This window comes from Zea mays, chromosome 8 (genome assembly GCF_902167145.1).
Source record: "Zea mays cultivar B73 chromosome 8, Zm-B73-REFERENCE-NAM-5.0, whole genome shotgun sequence".
In the NCBI taxonomy this organism is placed as follows: domain Eukaryota; kingdom Viridiplantae; phylum Streptophyta; class Magnoliopsida; order Poales; family Poaceae; genus Zea; species Zea mays.
Window position 1 is genome coordinate 23,964,138 of NC_050103.1, and position 17,674 is coordinate 23,981,811.

Here is a 17,674-nt window from a genome sequence, read left to right on the forward strand (position 1 = left end):
AACAAAGTCATCAGTGAGAGATGCACTTTTATTTATTTATTGTTTCTTAATTAATTTAGTACCATTAATTGATTATGAGAATAAAAGATTCAAATGAATTTTCCAAGGGTTTCAACAATTCTCAAAACACTATCATAAATATATTTGTTTGTTTATTTATTTTATTTTTTTTCTCTACCCAATTTTGGGTCTTACATAGCTTGTGAAGAGCTTCGCTTTGCTCTCTCACTCTTTTTAAAAGTTTTAGCATGACTGCCTTATCTTCTAGGCTTAGATGAGTGTAGAGTTGCATGAAGCTTCTTTCATCCTCGTCATCCTCATTTGTGCTTCTGCTATCATTTTTATTAGCCACACAACATATGTGGGAATCGAAATGGGAGGACAAACCTTTTGGAGAGGTGGATTCATCGTTTGGTCTCCAACGTTCATTTTCTTCTTCTTTCTTCAAAGGGTTAGTATCACAAGGACTAAAGGAAGTAGAAGCATCATATGAACTAACATGTTTGGACTCATCAAATCTATTTTTAATTCTAGTCCAAATGTCATGCGCATCATGAATAGGTTCATTATATCTAATTATGAAGGCATGATAATCTTCTTTGTTAAGAGAATTACCAAAGACATCAAAAGCAAGATGATTTAAGTGTAAACATCTTCGATCTTCCTTGGAAACATTTTTCTTATCATAACTAGAAGGTATAATACTCTTGTCTAAGATTTGTTCTAATTGTGAGTCTATGGTTCTAAAAACATTTATCACACTAGTAGACCATGAAGCATAATTAGAACAATCAGAAAGTAATATCTCAAGAGTTACCTCATTGTTCTTCTGTGGATGTGTCTTCTTGTTCTTTTGGGATCTTCTTCGAGCCATCACTTCAAGTTGTTAGACTCAATATGAAGTGCCTAGCTCTGATACCAATTGAAAGTCGCCTAGAGGGGGTGAATAGGCGAAACCTGAAAATTATAACTCTAAACCCAGACTTGATCCCTTGATTAGTTGTTAGAACAATATGCGCAATTTATCGGAGTATAAAACTAAGTCCTTTGCTTACAAAGAGTATTGCTTTAAAATAATGCGGAATTAACAAAAGCAACACAACCTAAATGTTTATGGAGAATAATGCAAGAGTGCTTAAAATGGGAAGAGAAATGACACAAGTTCTTTCTTGCGAGGTGTTGCTTCTATGAATAAGAATTTAACTTGAGACAACACAAAGTGATATCAACAAAGAATAGTGCAAGAGAACTTAGAGAGAGAGAAGACAAACAAATCACAAGTGACATGGGTGATTTGTTTTACCGAGGTTCGGTTCACCAAGAACCTAATTCTCGTTGAGGAGTCCACTAAGGACGGGTCTTTTTCAACCCTTTCCCTCTCTCCAGTCTCCACCGATCACCAAGACCGGCGAGTGCTTCTTTTTAATCTCAAGGATCACTAAGACCCCGCAAGGACCACCACACTCTTAGGTGTCACTTGCTAGCTTTACAAGTCTCTAAAAAGTTTGGAGGAAGATGAATGGGAGTCAAAACTCCACGCTCAATAATCAAAAGATGTAGCACACACTTTCTCTTAATGATTCTCACAAGGCACTATCGCTAAACACACACGAGTAGCTCTATTTTGCTTGATCTCTCTTTTGTGGCACTTGTGAGGCTTTGATGTGGCCTAAATCTTGTGTATGAGATAGATCAATGAATGGAGGTGGTTGGGAGGGCTTAGATATGTCAACTATATGCCTTGATATGTTGCTGTAACACCCACTTTGTAAGTTGTTAGAAATAATATCAATAGGGAAACAATTTCTCCTTATGTGGGTTTACCCTTTATGCATCATCCCATGTGAACACCATATTCAAAGGCAAATAACTAATAAAAGAATATATGCCATTAAAATTATGCATCATGCTGGATATTATTTTTGTGGTATGCATTTCGTGACAATATAAAAAAAATAATAAAGAGACAAGAAATGTATTAATTCAAAAAGGAAATCTATAAATCCAAAATAGATTCTAGAATTTAGAAAAGAAAAGAAAATAAATATTATGTGGATAAAAATAAGTAAATAAAAATATATTGTTCCTCCACTAGAAGCTTGAATTTGTACACATGACACAATGTTGAAATTCGTATTCAGAATTCAAATTTGAATGCTAAAAACAAAAAGGGGGAAAAGAAATCAGAAAAGAATAAAAGAAAAAGAGAAATCGTGCTCGTGGGCCGCTCCTGCTCCATTTCGGCCCATTTGGCTTCTGTCCCTGCGCAGCCCAATTCCCATCTCGCGCCCTCTCACCCTGCCGCTGGCACGTGGGCCCGCTTCGCCAGACTTGCACCCGTCTCCGCTCAGTGCACCGCGCCGACATGTGGAGCCCACTTGTCTGTTGCTCAATCGCACCCGCGTTAAGACCCGGCCTTACACTGTGATCGCGGGCCCACAGGACAGACTCTCAGACGCGTGACTCCGTCCTCCCCGCACGACAGCCACATCCGTGCATGTCGCGCACCATCCGAAGGCTTCGGGATTTCAGTTGTGGTCCGCCTTGACCTGGGGATAAGACCCCCCTGAACGCCCCACGGATCTTCCTGCCTTCTCCCTGCACAGAAACCACACGCCACCACCCGCCACGAAAGCCTAGAGTTCCGTCGTCGCTGCCTAGGGCCGTAGGCATCACCCGAGCTCCGGGAAGAGGTCCAGGGTCTTCGGTGGACATCGTTGATGCTCACTGAGCACCGAGTGCGACAACTGATCGACTACACCATTGGCGAATGCTCGTCGTCGTAGGGCACTGCCGCAAAATCCGCTGTGCACCGTGGCCAGCGCCGTCGAGTCAACAATTCGCGGTAATAAACCTACCCCCACCTTCCTTAAGCCTTCTGCATTGAGTAGCTGAGTTTAATTAGGAAACGGGTGTGTGAGCGTGGGATTTAGCCTCGCCGGCCATGGCGCACCGCCGTGGGGGAGCTTCGCTCCGCCGTGTGTGGGTGCCCTGTTGGGGCAGAAGACGTGCACCGTCGGATCCGCGCGAACGGTGGTGATTAGTCCGCGCGTACCCCTTCGCGATGTTTGATCTGGAGCGTCCAAATCAGATCGAGCGGGCAGTGTGGGTTATGTAGTGTTTAAAAATCTGTGCCGTAGATTGCTAATCCGAAGGCTTCGATCTGATACCGTTTCAGGGGGGCACCAATTCTAATCTGGAGCGCACATTTTTTATCCAACGGCCCAGGGCGTGCGATACCCCTTCGCTGGGTCGTTTTATACATGTGCCCCTCAGTTTTTAGAGATTTAACCCGCCGTCCACTGCGCATTAGTCCTGTGTCTTGGTATTTTTAGCGCCGAGGCCCCTGACGTTTCTGGTAATTGAGGCCCAGTCCAGAGATCATTTAAATTAAATAAATGAAGTAGAAAATAGATTTTTAATAGGAAAATAATTGCTAGAACTTCAATAATTCATAGAAAATCCATTTTTAGTCCAAATTAGTCCATTCCACTTTCTAAAATTTTATAATTTTATTCTCTATCACTTAGAGCCTCTGTTTTGTCATGAAAATAGTAAGAAAATTTATTTCTCACTTAATCCTATTTAAAACACATGAAACCTTTGAAAATCCATAACTTAAAATCTATAACTCCAAAAATTATAATTCATGTTCCTAGGATTTTATTTTAATGTGTAGATTATTACTGTGTATTTTGTGTGCATGTTTGGTGTGATGTTAATTTTCTCTATACACTGTGCTTGTTTGTATTGGGGTGAGTAGAAGAGACCGTGACTGAGGATCCTGGTGAGCAGCAGGTTGAAGTAGCTGAGCAGGAGCTCATTGAAGGCAAGTTGTGCCCTTGACCACTTTTTACCCAATAATGTTCTTTAATATCATTTATCCATGCATAGATTAATTTTGATGGGACCCGATAGGTCACCCTAGATTGTTTATCTCATTACCTTGTTTACCCCTGATTCACTTGGCTAGTTTGCTATTGCTTTACATGGTTTTGGGATAATCATTTATTATATCTATGTTCCAATTCTTGTGTTATTCTATTTATGTTCATGTTAAGATCATTAAATATTAATTGGAACATAGAGCTTAACTTGAGAACCACGTGCCACCACAAGGGTTTAATGGGACGCCCTTGGCTGACTAATTAGGAAAGCTAGTGGAAGACTACCTTACCCGAAAGGGGCAAGGGCAGTAGGGGAGTTGCATGCAAGGAGGTTCTCGGGTTGATTTAGCTGCGATGGCGGTCAGACGGGGGATTCTTGCAAGTGCTCTTCCCATAAGCTGTAGCGGGTTTTCGGAAGCTAGTGGAACTTTGTAAAGGCCTCGTAGTGTTGCCCTGCCGTGCTTCCTAGGTAGAGGTGTATGGGAGTCGCGACCCCTTGGCAGATGGGTAACATGACTTGTGGGTAAAGGGTACAACCTCTGCAGAGTGTAAAACTGGTATACTAGCCGAGCTCACGGTCATGAGCAGCTCAGGACTCTCTGATGTTTAAATTATGGAACTTAAATTCAGTTTTGTCATTTGCATTGCATGGGTTTATTATTAATTCTGTTCAATCACTTTATTTAAGGTTTGGTATTCACTTACATCTAGTAACTGCTAATAAAATTTTGACCAACTACTTAAAAGCAATGCTCAGCTTTAACCCCTGTCATTGATTAGCCTTACACATCACATGAACTCACACCTTTGTGAGTTTATATCCACTGGTTCCCCACAACTTGTTGAGCTATGATCATGTGTGAGCTCACCCTTGCTGTCTCACACCCCCCCCACAGGAGAAGACCATGTGGTTCAGGAGGAGCCACAAGGCGAGGAGTATGATCTGATCTAGGTGGCGTTTCTCAGTTGACATTGGCGCCGACGATCCTTAGTTCGTTTTATGTTTATTCTTTTATTTTGTAATAAGTCTTCCGCTATGTAATAAATACTTTGATGTTATTGTGACATTTATCTCTATACACTCTGTTATTATATATGTTGTCTTCTTGGCGCATGTATGAGATGCACCTGGCTTTGTTCCTTAAAGCCGGGTGTGACAGAAGTGGTATGAGAGGAAATGTTGACTGTAGGACGAAACCTAGATAGAAATGGACAAACCCTTTCCTACTTACCTTACTCTGACTCAATCTATACTCATCTCATCTTGATCTTGTCTCACCTTTTGCTACTCTATTCTGATCAATCTTATCTTTTCTACTCTAAGACAAGGTGGATTTCACACCTTGGAATCCTACCCCTGTGACATTCTTAAGAGTTAGGGAACCTAAGACAAAATCAAAACTATTTCCTATATTTAAAAATGTTGTTTGATTGTTCTGATGAAAAATGTCTGATTTGCTTCTTTGATTGATTGAAGTATTATATATGGACATCTTAGCGTGTACCACCATAAGGTAATGAATTAGCTATGGTAGGTAAAATATTAATCTGCTTAGCTAATAAAATCCCCCAAAGTAACCTGATTTGTAAATACCTGCCTTGTCTACTATTCTCTTACCATATGTATCTAACTCAGATGGTCAATACCAGGCGGGGTGGTGGAATTGATTTACCTCCTAATCGACACACTCGGTGGATATATAGACAACCCCAGCCACAGCCAGCAGAGATGAATCCTCCTAATCCTCCACCAGGCGGAGTTGACCCACTAATTGCTGCTCAGATGAGGATGATGCAGCAAATGGCGGACACTATGGCGGATATGCGTGCTCAAATGCAGCAAGAACGTCAGGAGATGCGCTAGGAAAGAGAAGAGATATGACAGGAGTTGCGCCAGGAACGAGAAGAGATACGCCAGGAGAGAAGGGTGCAACAGCAGCTGCAACAGCAAATGCAACAACAACAGCAACAGCAGCAACAGCAACAAGTACCACTGCCTCCACCTCCACCACCTGTTCCACCCCGAGATAAGCATAGGGAGTTCATGAGCCATAAGCCACCTACTTTTGCAAGCTCTCCTGATCCACTGGACGCGCATGATTGGCTGAAGTCCGTTGAGAAGATGTTGAATATTGCACAATGCTCAGACCGGGAGAAAGTCCTTTATGCCTCTGGACGTCTGACTGGTCCTGCGGCTGACTGGTGGGATTCATATACTGCTGCCCACGATGCTGCTGATACTATCACTTGGGCAGAGTTCAGTACACAGTTCCGGAATTATCATATACCAGCTGGATTGATGAAGATTAAGAAGAAGGAATTTCTGTCGCTGAAGCAAGGAAGTATGTCAGTCAGCGAGTACCGTGACAAGTTTATCCAGTTATCCAGATATGCCCCTGATGAAGTTGCTGAAGATGAGAGGAAGCAGGAGCATTTTATTGAAGGACTTAATGGACCTCTACAGTATGCTTTGGTGGCACATACATTTCCATCATTTCAGAGGCTACTTGATAAGGCGCTAGCTATTGAGCATAAGCGTGTTCAGCTGGGAGATTTGAAGAGAAAGGCTATATCTCAAGGACAAGGAAGCAGTAGTGTTCGTCCTCGCTACAGTTCACCCTAGGGTACACCAGTTCATACTGGCGGAGGCCAGCGCCCAGTTCAGCAATCACCTCTGAGGACTCCACCTACTCGACAGGCTACCCCTACTGGCACCCAGACAAAGTTTTCAGGACAGAGTCCAGGCACTACTTGTTTCAAGTGTGGGATGACTGGTCATTATGCAAATGTCTGCCCACAGAGGATTGCTACTACTCCAGTTCAGAACAGGCAGCAAACTCTAGGATCTGGCAAGGGATATTCTATTGCCAAGGTTAATCAAGTCAGCGTTGATGCTACTCCGGATGGTGCAGACATCGTACTTGGTATGTTTTATGTTAATGTTATTCCTGCAACCATCTTATTTGATTCTGGTGCTACACATTCATTTATGTCTGCTAGATATGCCAACACAAATGAAATACCACTACTAAATATGAGAAAACCCATGATAGTAATTACACCTAAAGGGCCTGTTGAGGCGAATCAAATGACACGTAGATTGACATTGACAATTATGGGTAGAGAATTTGGAGTTACTGCTATAATATTACAGGCAAGCAGTATAGATCTGATCCTTGGTATGTCATGGTTGAGAAAGGCAAAGGCCATTATAGCATGTGGTAGAGGTACCGTAGAACTCACTACCACTAAAGGAGAAAGATTTCAAGTTAATATTGCAGTGAACACCTCATCCAAACGTGCAATGTTCTTTATGCCTGAGGAGTTTGTTGGTGACAACATCCGTGTGGTTAGAGATTTTTCGGATGTCTTTCCAGAGGAGTTACCAGGGATGCCACCTGATAGAGAAGTTGAGTTTGTTATCGATCTCTTACCTAGAACTGCCCCTATTTCTAAACGGCCATATAGGATGTCTGTAGAAGAGTTGAAGGAACTGAAGAAGCAGTTAACTGAGTTACAAGAGGTTGGGTACATTCGTCCGAGTTCCTCACCTTGGGGAGCACAGGTTCTGTTTGTACAGAAGAAGGATGGATCACAAAGAATGTGTGTGGATTATAGATCTCTTAATGATGTTACTGTGAAGAACAAGTATCCGTTACCCCGTATTGAGGATTTATTTGATCAGATGAGAGGTGCTAGAGTATTCTCGAAGATTGATCTCCGATCCGGTTACCATCAGAAGAGGATTAGACCATCGGATATTCCCAAGACGGCTTTCTCGACTCGATATGGATTATATGAGTTTACTGTTATGTCGTTTGGATTAACCAATGCACCAGCTTATTTTATGAACTTGATGAATAAGGTGTTTATGGAGTATTTGGACAGATTCATCATGGTATTCATCGACGATATTCTTATCTATTCCCAGAGTGATAGTGACCACGAGGAACATCTGAGATTGGTGCTATAGAAGCTACGAGATAACCAGCTATATGCCAAGTTCAGCAAGTGCGAGTTTTGGATTGGTGAGGTTCCATTTCTTGGTCATATTATTTCTAATGGAGGAATTTCAGTGGATCCTGCTAAGGTTAAGGAGATAATGGAGTGGAGAGTACCCACTACAGTTACTGAGATTCGGAGTTTCTTGGGACTAGCAGGATATTATCGGAGATTTATTGAAGGATTTTCTAAGATTGCTAAACCTATGACTTCACTTTTGGAGAAAGGAAGAGAATTTAAGTGGGACGAGAAGTGCCAAGACAGCTTCGATCAATTGAAGAAAAGATTGATGTCGCCACCAGTATTGGTTATGCCAGACCTACAGAAAGGATTTGACATCTATTGTGATGCATGTGGCCAAGGCTTAGGATGTGTGCTCATGCAAGAAGGACATGTGATCGCCTATGCTTCTCGTCAGTTACGGAGACATGAATTGAACTACCCCACGCATGACTTGGAATTGGCAGCCGTTGTGCATGCGCTTAAGATTTGGAGACATTATATCATGGGGACCAAGTGCCAAGTATATATAGATCATAAGAGTCTGAAGTATATATTCACTCAGAAGGATCTCAACCTTAGGCAACACCGTTGGTTGGAGCTTATTAAGGATTATGATTTGGAGATTCACTATCACCCGGGCAAGGCAAATTTGGTTGCAGATGCCTTGAGTCGAAAGGAGCATGTTCATTCAGCTATTATTGCTCAGCTACCCGATGGGATTGTTGAGGATTTTAGGAGACTTAACCTGGGGATAGTTGCTCATACTGAAGGAGTTACTATTGATGTGGAACCTACTTTGGAGCAAGAGATCCGCAAAGGACAAATTGGTGATGCTAAAATACAAGAGATTAAGGATCTGATTACTGAAGGTCGAGTTCCGGAATTTAAGGAAGATGAGCAAGGCACTGTATGGTTCAAGGACAGGATGTGTGTTCCTGATATTGAAAGCCTTCGAGAGACTATATTAAAGGAGGCCCATGATTCAGATTATTCTATTCATCCTGGTAGTACTAAGATGTATCAGGATTTGAAACGGAAGTATTGGTGATATGGATTGAAAAGAGATGTAGCTGCACATGTGGCTATGTGTGATGTATGTCAAAGAGTTAAGGCTGAACACCAGAGGCCAGCTGGACTATTGCATCCACTGAAGATACCCGAGTGGAAATGGGAAGAGATTGGTATGGATTTTATTACTGGATTGCCTCGCACCCAGAAAGGATATGACGCTATTTGGGTGATTGTGGATAGATTGACTAAAGTGGCTCACTTCATTCCTGTAAAGACTATGTATAAAGGTTCTCAGCTGGCAGAGTTATATATGGCTCGGATTGTGTGTTTACATGGAGTACCAAAGAAGATCGTGTCTGATCGAGGTTCGCAGTTTACCTCAAGATTTTGGAGAAGCTTTCATGAGAACATGAGTACGAAGTTGAATTTTAGTACAGCTTATCACCCTCAGACTGATGGACAGACTGAAAGGACAAATCAAGTTTTGGAAGATATGTTGAGAGCTTGTGCCCTTCAGCATGGAGGAAGTTGGGATAAAAGTCTACCATATGCTGAGTTCTCATACAACAATAGTTATCAGACCAGTCTGAAGATGTCACCTTTTGAAGCTCTATATGGGAGGAAGTGCAGGACTCCTCTATATTGGGATTAGACTGGAGAAAGACAGTTCTTTGGGCCTGAACTGATTCAAGAAGCAGAAGAACAAGTCCGTATGATACGAGAGAATTTGAGGGTAGCTCAAACCAGACAAAAGAGCTATGCTGATAATAGAAGGAGACCACTGGAATTTGAAGAAGGAGATTATGTTTACCTCAAGGTGTCACCACTTCTTGGAATGAGAAGATTTAAAGTTAAGGGCAAATTGTCCCCACGCTATATTGGACCATTCTTGATCTTTAGGTGAGTTGGGGAGATGGCATACCAACTCGAGTTACCTGATAGTCTATCGGATGTGCATAATGTGTTCCACGTATCTCAACTGAAGAAGTGTCTCCGTGTCCCTGAGGAACAGTTACCGATGGAAGAGCTCAGTGTTCAAGGTGATTTGACTTACACGGAGTATCCGATCAAGATTCTTGACACATTGACTCGAGTTACAAGAAATAAGGTGATAAAGATGTGCAAAGTGCAGTGGAGTCACCATGGCAAAGATGAAGCAACATGGGAAAGAGAAGAAGAGCTTCGCATAGATTTTCCCCATCTTTTCCCTCGTTCTTCCTAAATCTCGAGGACGAGATTCTTTTTAAGGGGGGTAGGATTTGTAACACCCACTTTGTAAGTTGTTAGAAATAATATCAATAGAGAAACAATTTCTCCTTATGTGGGTTTACCCTTTATGCATCATCCCATGTGAACACCATATTCAAAGGCAAATAAGTAATAAAAGAATATATGCCATTAAAATTATGCATCATGCTGGATATTATTTTTGTGGTATGCATTTCGTGACAATATAAAAATAATAATAAAGAGATAAGAAATGTATTAATTCAAAAAGGAAATCTATAAATCCAAAATAGATTCTAGAATTTAGAAAAGAAAATAAATATTATGTGGATAAAAATAAGTAAATAAAAATATATTGTTCCTCCACTAGAAGCTTGAATTTGTACACTTGACACAATGTTGAAATTCGTATTCAGAATTCAAATTTGAATGCTAAAAACAAAAAGGGGGAAAAGAAACCAGAAAAGAATAAAAGAAAAAGAGAAATCGTGCTCGTGGGCCGCTCTTGCTCCATTTCGGCCCATTTGGCTTCTGTCCCTGTGCAGCCCAATTCCCATCCCGCGCCCTCTCACCCTGTCGCTGGCGCGTGGGCCCGCTTCGCCAGACTTGCGCCCGTCTCCGCTTAGTGCACCGCGCCGACATGTGGAGCCCACTTGTCTTTTGCTCAATCGCACCCTCGTTAAGACCCGGCCTTACACTGTGATCGCGGGCCCACAAGACAGACTCTCAGACGCGCGACTCCGTCCTCCCCGCACGACGGCCACCTCCGTGCATGCCGCGCACCATCCGAAGGCTTCGGGATTTCAGTTGTGGTCCGCCTTGACCTGGGGATAAGACCCCCCTGAACGCCCCGTGGATCTTCCTGCCTTCTCCCTGCACAGAAACCACACGCCGCCACCCGCCACGGAAGCCTGGAGTTCCGCCGTCGCTGCCTAGGGCCGTAGGCATCACCCGAGCTCCGGGAAGAGGTCCAGGGTCTTCGGTGGACACCGTTGATGCTCACTGAGCACCGAGTGCGACAACTGATCGACTACACCATTGGCGATTGCTCGTCGTCGTAGGGCACTGCCGCGAAATCCGCTGTGCACCGTGGCCAGCGTCGTCGAGTCAACAATTCACGGTAATAAACCTACCCCCACCTTCCTTAAGCCTTCCGCATTGAGTAGCTGAGTTTAATTAGGAAACGGGTGTGTGAGCGTGGGGTTTAGCCTCACCGGCCATGGCACACCGCCGTGGGGGAGCTTCGCTCCGCCGTGCGTGGGTGCCCTGTTGGGGCAGAAGACGTGCACCGTCGGATCCACGCGAACGGTGGTGATTAGTCCGCGCGTACCCCTTCGCGATGGTCGATCTGGAGCGTCCAAATTAGAGATGGCAACGGGTATAAACCCATCGGGTTTTGCTATCCCAAACCCATACTCGTGAAAAATATTTACACCCATTAAAAAACCCATACCCATGACGGGTTTGAAATTTTGCCCAAACCCGTACCCATCGGGTTTGCGGGTACCCACGGGTTACCCGCGGGTTTTTATCTCCAATATGCTTATTCTTTTTATAATCAATAAGTATCGTAATGATTAATGAGATCATGGTCCAAAATTTATGTAATAATCAACGAGTTTATGATTTAGTATAAAAATATTAGTAGAGAGAATTAAATATAAATAATAAGTTGTATAATCAAGTTAGCTTGCACTAAGTTATACATCCACCACATATATAACACTAGTAATAACTATAATATCAAGCAAGCAACACTATCATCAACTACTTATACATTCACTATTTGATAAAAATTAGAAAGTAAATAGGTAGATAACAAGTTTATTGTTTGTTTATAAAATAAAATGACAATATGCACTAGGTTTGGTCGGGTTTAAAAAACTCACGGGTTCACGGGTTTGGGTACTATAGGAACAAACCCGTACCCATGAACCCGTCGGGTATACATTTATGCCATTAACAAACCCATGGGTATGAAAATTGACCCAAACCCGTACCCTAATGGGGTAAAAACCCATCGGGTTTCGGGTTTCGGGTACCCATTGCCATCTCTAGTCCAAATCAGATCGAGCGGGCAGTGTGGGTTATGTAGTGTTTAAAAATCTGTGTCGTAGATTCCTAATCCGAAGGCTTCGATCTGATACCGTTTCAGGGGGGACCAGTTCTAATCTGGAGCGCACATTTTTGATCCAACGGCCCAGGGCGTGCGATGCCCCTTCGCTGGGTCGTTTTATACATGTGCCCCTCAGTTTTTAGAGATTTAACCCGCCGTCCACTGCGCATTAGTCCTGTGTCTCGGTATTTTTAGCTCAAGGTCCCTGACGTTTCTGGTAATTGAGGCCCAGTCCAGAGATCGTTTAAATTAAATAAATGAAGTAGAAAATAGATTTTTAATAGGAAAATAATTGCTAGAACTTCAATAATTCATAGAAAATCCATTTTTAGTCCAAATTAGTCCATTCCACTTTCTAAAATTTTATAATTTTATTCTCTATCACTTAGAGCCTCTGTTTTGTCATGAAAACAATAAGAAAATTTATTTCTCACTTAATCCTATTTAAAACACATGAAACCTTTGAAAATCCATAACTTAAAATCTATAACTCCAAAAATTATAATTCCTGTTCCTAGGATTTTATTTTAATGTGTAGATTATTACTGTGTATTTTGTGTACATGTTTGGTGTGATGTTAATTTTCTCTATACACTGTGCTTGTTTGTATTGGGGCGAGTAGAAGAGACCGTGACTGAGGATCCTGGTGAGCAGCAGGTTGAAGTAGCTGAGCAGGAGCTCATTGAAGGCAAGTTGTGCCCTTGACCACTTTTTACCCAATAATGTTCTTTAATATCATTTATCCATGCATAGGTTAATTTTGATGGGACCCGATAGGTCACCCACTACTAGAAATATGCTTATTTAAGACATACATCTTAAGACAAATATCAATGCGTTTTATAGAAGCGTCTTTTATCATATGGTGCTGAGTAAGGTAAGACGGTTTATTGGACATCCGTCTTTAATGAAGAAGGTTTTTGAGACAGATATATGGTTGGAAATGTCTTATATTGATTTAATACAGTTTGATTTTGAAAACCGTCTCAAATAAATATACCTTTTGAGGCATTAAGTTTACAAGAAGTGTCTTTTATTTTGGTTAGTATAATAGACACTTCTGTATATGAAACCATCTCAAATAAAGATATTATTAGAGTCATCTAGACTATACAAAATTGTCTTAGATGTTAGTGAGTATACTAGAAACTTGTAAACATAAAACCGTCTCGTATGATATTTCTGATAAGACATATTGTGAAAAAACGTGTAAACATAAAACCGTCTTATATTGTGCAATTATATCATTTTATAATGTCTATTCGTTCAGTTAGTCGTTGTGAACTCTTTTCTAATCGCTCATTTTATTGGCCGTGTTGTGCCAAGACATATTGCATGGAGTAAACAATAACATCAGTTAGCCAAATCAAAAAAATATTATACGGAGAGCGGAGACAATCAATAAAAAATATTGAATTTTTTTGGTGGATAGTTTACGTGGGTATTGTTGTAAGCCGTCGCAACGCACGGGTAACCGACTAGTATTTTTTACGAGGGAAACCGGAGTTCAGTTCCCACGGGACCTGACGTCCTGGTAGTAGATGTGACAATGAGCTCTAAATTTTACACTATAAGATTTAAGGATCGAATCGGACCTTATTTATATTTATTTTTAAACTAAAATTTATTTATGACTTTACCCTTTTGTGAAGAATCATTTAGATCGCGTACCACCCTACCCGGTAGTCCAATTCAAGGAGTTACATGGGTCGTAAAGTGTTTAACGAGCCACTAGTGGTTGTTCACCAAAGAGTTGGGCTGACCTTACAGCTCATCTCCAAGCCCACACCTGCTGGCACCGCGAAACTCTCGAGGGGGCATGCTTCCAATTTTCTGCAAGTCGAGAGTCGAGACCGCCATCGAAGCACCGATGCCAATGAAGACTTGAAGAGGTCTAAAATGAAAAAGATGCCAGGATGAAAAAATTTCCCACTCCACTTGAATTAAAATCCTAGCGGCAAAACCTTTGCTCTGCGCCGCCGTCGCCTAGGGATGAAAATGGGACGGGTACCCGGAACGGGTACCAAATACGGGTACGAAAACGGGACGAAATTTCGGATACGGATATAGATATTTTTTTTGTCGGGACGGGTATGAGTACTACATGAATATTGAATCTTGGATACGGGTAGGATACGGAATCACTAATATCCGGTCAGTACCCGAAAATCTCGGGTAGGATACGGGTACCACTCGGGCGGGTACCCGGATTGGGTCTGCTTCTGCTAATCTGTATGATAGGCGGCCCATCCACAGGCCCACCCACATTCCTCACGCGGTAGTGCGGCACGCCCCGCCCAGGCGTCCAGCGCTGCCAGGCAGGCAGCCGCGGCCCACGGAGGCACGGATGGCCCCAGCCCCTAGCTCGAGCAAGGCTGCAACCTGCAAACCTGCAAGGGCAAGCTGGCACAGTGGCACCAGCCACAGGCCCCCACAGGCAGGAGCCAGCCGCCACTCCGCCGCCAGGAGCACCACGCCCGCCGCCAGGAGCACCGCCCCCTCCGCCCGCCCGCCAGGAGCACCTGCACCGCGCCCGCCACCTGCGCACCCTCCCAGTCCCAGGCCCCAGCTCGAGCAAGGGCAAGCAGCCAAGCACCAGCCGCCAGCGCTCCGGTGAGGTGATCCGGTCCCGGGCCCCTTCGTGCTTCGCGGTCCGGTGCGGTGATCCGGTCTCAGTCGCCGCACGCCCGCACTTCTGCTGAATCTGCAGTTCGCCTTCGCCAGTCCCAGTGCAGTTCGCCCGTCAGGCCGTCAGCGACCAGGCCGGCCAGCCATGGCCACTCGACGTCTACGTCCACAGCCTACAGGTAGTCAGACAGTCAGGTACAGCCTCCACCGTTCGACCCCGCAGACGGTCGACCAGTCCAAGTTTCAGCATGTAGTACATAGGGCTAGGTGTCGATCCGGATTGTGGCGCCCGACGAGGTGGGGGCGTCATTTGAGAGGGCCGATGAGGTGATCTTCGAGGAGGAGGAAAATGATGGACAGACAACGAGGACACGCCCCGAGGACCCCTCACCTATCACTAGCGGCGTGGAGAGTGGCAGGGAATCCTCATCGTTGTACTGACGGTACGATATACAATAGGTATGTACTGTCTTTGATTGTGCTTTCGTTTAAAAGGTAGTTTTGTTTTCTTTCAAGTTGGCTGCTTTTGTATGCAAGACAAGATAGTGGTACATGTGTTGTCGCGATTCTGTGTTGAATGCATGAATGCGAAAATCTGGTAGATGCTTATTAATTTGCTAGGCACTTAGCGTTTTCAATTTTGACAGAACCTTGGAGCCAACACGCCTCGACCAGCAGCAAATGTTTGTGTGACCATCAGTGACCTCAAGACCGAAGAAAGGAAGCAAAAGCTTTCCAGGTATGGGAAGAAGAAGATCAAGCGGAACTTTGGCAAGAAGATCAAGGTACTAGTTCTCGGCCACTGTAAACAAACAAAAACAATAAACCTCCACAGCTTGTATGCTTATTAGCCTGATGCCGGGGGTTGTTGATTTGTAGTACGAGTGCGGGAAGGCTCTGGCAGACAGCCAGCCAAGAGTGCGAGGGAGATTTGCCAAGATCGAAGAATGCAACCTGCTGAAGCCAAGCAAGTAGATCCAAGTATGCTTGGTTTTGGCTTCTAGCTCACGCTAGTACAATACTTCTATACAGCTGGCTCATCTCCAGGGTAATTGCTATTTTCGTCTCTGATTTTATCCTCGCCCCCCACTAATGGAATAATATGCTGGTATGCAAACAAGGAAGTGTCTGACTCTGTTTTGTGTACTTCTGTGTTATCAGGTATGTTATTCTATATATAAAGCTGTGATTCCGTGCTTAGTAAATTTGTTTTGCTGATCTTGCTCTGTCTGGAAATCCCACGTTACAGTAACCTTTTCATATGGCTAACCAATCATAATAATTCTGCATTTTGAATGCTTAGGACTGCACTTCTGGATATTGGTAAGCACTACTAGAAATATTCAGAGACAACATGAATGGCTTCCAAAGGGCTGGGTGATGGAGGTAAGAGCTGGTGGGGAGAAGGCGAACAAGATGTACAAGGTAAGTTCAGTTAGATAGATGCTAGCTACCATTGCTAATGTTATATATATGTTGCTGGTTGTACTTTATTTTTAAGGTTCTCATAATAACTAACAATTGCAATTAAACAAGTTATTTCTTGTTGTAACGTTCAAACAGAAAACTCACTAGATGCGGAGTTTTCCTGTTAATAAAACAAATGTGTTGCACATATTTGAATTAAAGAAGGGGATGGTATGGAATAGCTAGATTCTGAGTACGTAATTGAACCCAGTGAGGAGCAAAGTAGAGTGGAGGCGGTAAGGAATATCAGTATATGAGATCATTTGTAGTTTAATTTATATTCTTCAAATTAACTATTGTTTTTATTTAAGGAATTAATAATCTCTCGGTTATTTGTCTGTTATGTGGATCCTATCCATTATCCAGAATTGATCCAGGAAGTTTATTATAAATTAATAAAGCTATATCTACATACATATATGTTAACTTCAAGTCTTATAATTTGTAATGGATTTAATTTTGAAATGGAGCATCAAGTGCAAACAATTTTGTGTTACTAATGATTTTATATACATTGACGGCTACTATATATATTGATAGTCCTTATGGTTTCATTGTAGTTTTATGTCCACTCAATCACTGGTCTACGATTGCTGTCAAAGCAAGATGTACTACTCTATATCAATGAGGCAAAGGTCTCTGGGTGCGACACCAATGGACAATGTGACACAACTTCTGAAGATAACGTGTGTCAATCTATTGCTAGAACTTCAACTCTGATAACACATTTCATCTTTTGAGTGTTTGTTGTTCTTTTATTCATCCTCTTGGCATGCATGCATATTTGTAGATACTTTCAAAAGTGGACTTTCGGCCAAGTGGATTGCCTGAAGGTTGGGTGAAAGAACTAGTGTACAGAAAAACCATGGAAGGGTTGATCAAGAGAGATCCGGTAAGTAATATGGCTCACGAGCAACGATCTTGCACAATTGAATAAAAGAACATTGCTTTGATTTAAGAATCAATTATTTTGTCTTATCATGCAGTACTACACGGATCCTGCTAGTTCCTACACATTCCGCACGCTGAAATCTGCATTATCCTTCCTAGAAACTGGAAAGGTATCCGAGCGTGCATTTATTCAAAGGACGAGTGTTCATGATCTGTACTCTTTTGAAATATCTGCAGACATGGTAATTGTTCTCTTGGTGTTTTCTTTATCTAGTGAAAATCTTCATGATATACTTTGTTCTAGTTGCTTGCATTTTGGACATTATCATGCAGAAATCAAAGGCAGTGAATTTTGTTTCCTTGCCACTTGATTCATGCACAATTATCTTTCCTAACTTCCAAATGGTTTCTGCATGATAATGTCAGTATTCCCATTCTGTCT

At 42.6% G+C, this 17,674-nt stretch overlaps 1 pseudogene across 1 annotated transcript; it reads left to right on the forward strand.

The window, feature by feature from the left end:
- Nucleotides 1–16,611: 16,611 nt before the first annotated feature.
- On the forward strand, nucleotides 16,612–17,603 carry LOC103638041 (methyl-CpG-binding domain superfamily protein pseuodgene; annotated as a pseudogene). Its single transcript, XR_002264489.1, has 3 exons — nucleotides 16,612–17,027; nucleotides 17,132–17,233; nucleotides 17,328–17,603. The product of XR_002264489.1 is annotated as a methyl-CpG-binding domain superfamily protein pseuodgene (transcript).
- The last annotated feature ends 71 nt before the right edge of the window (nucleotides 17,604–17,674 follow it).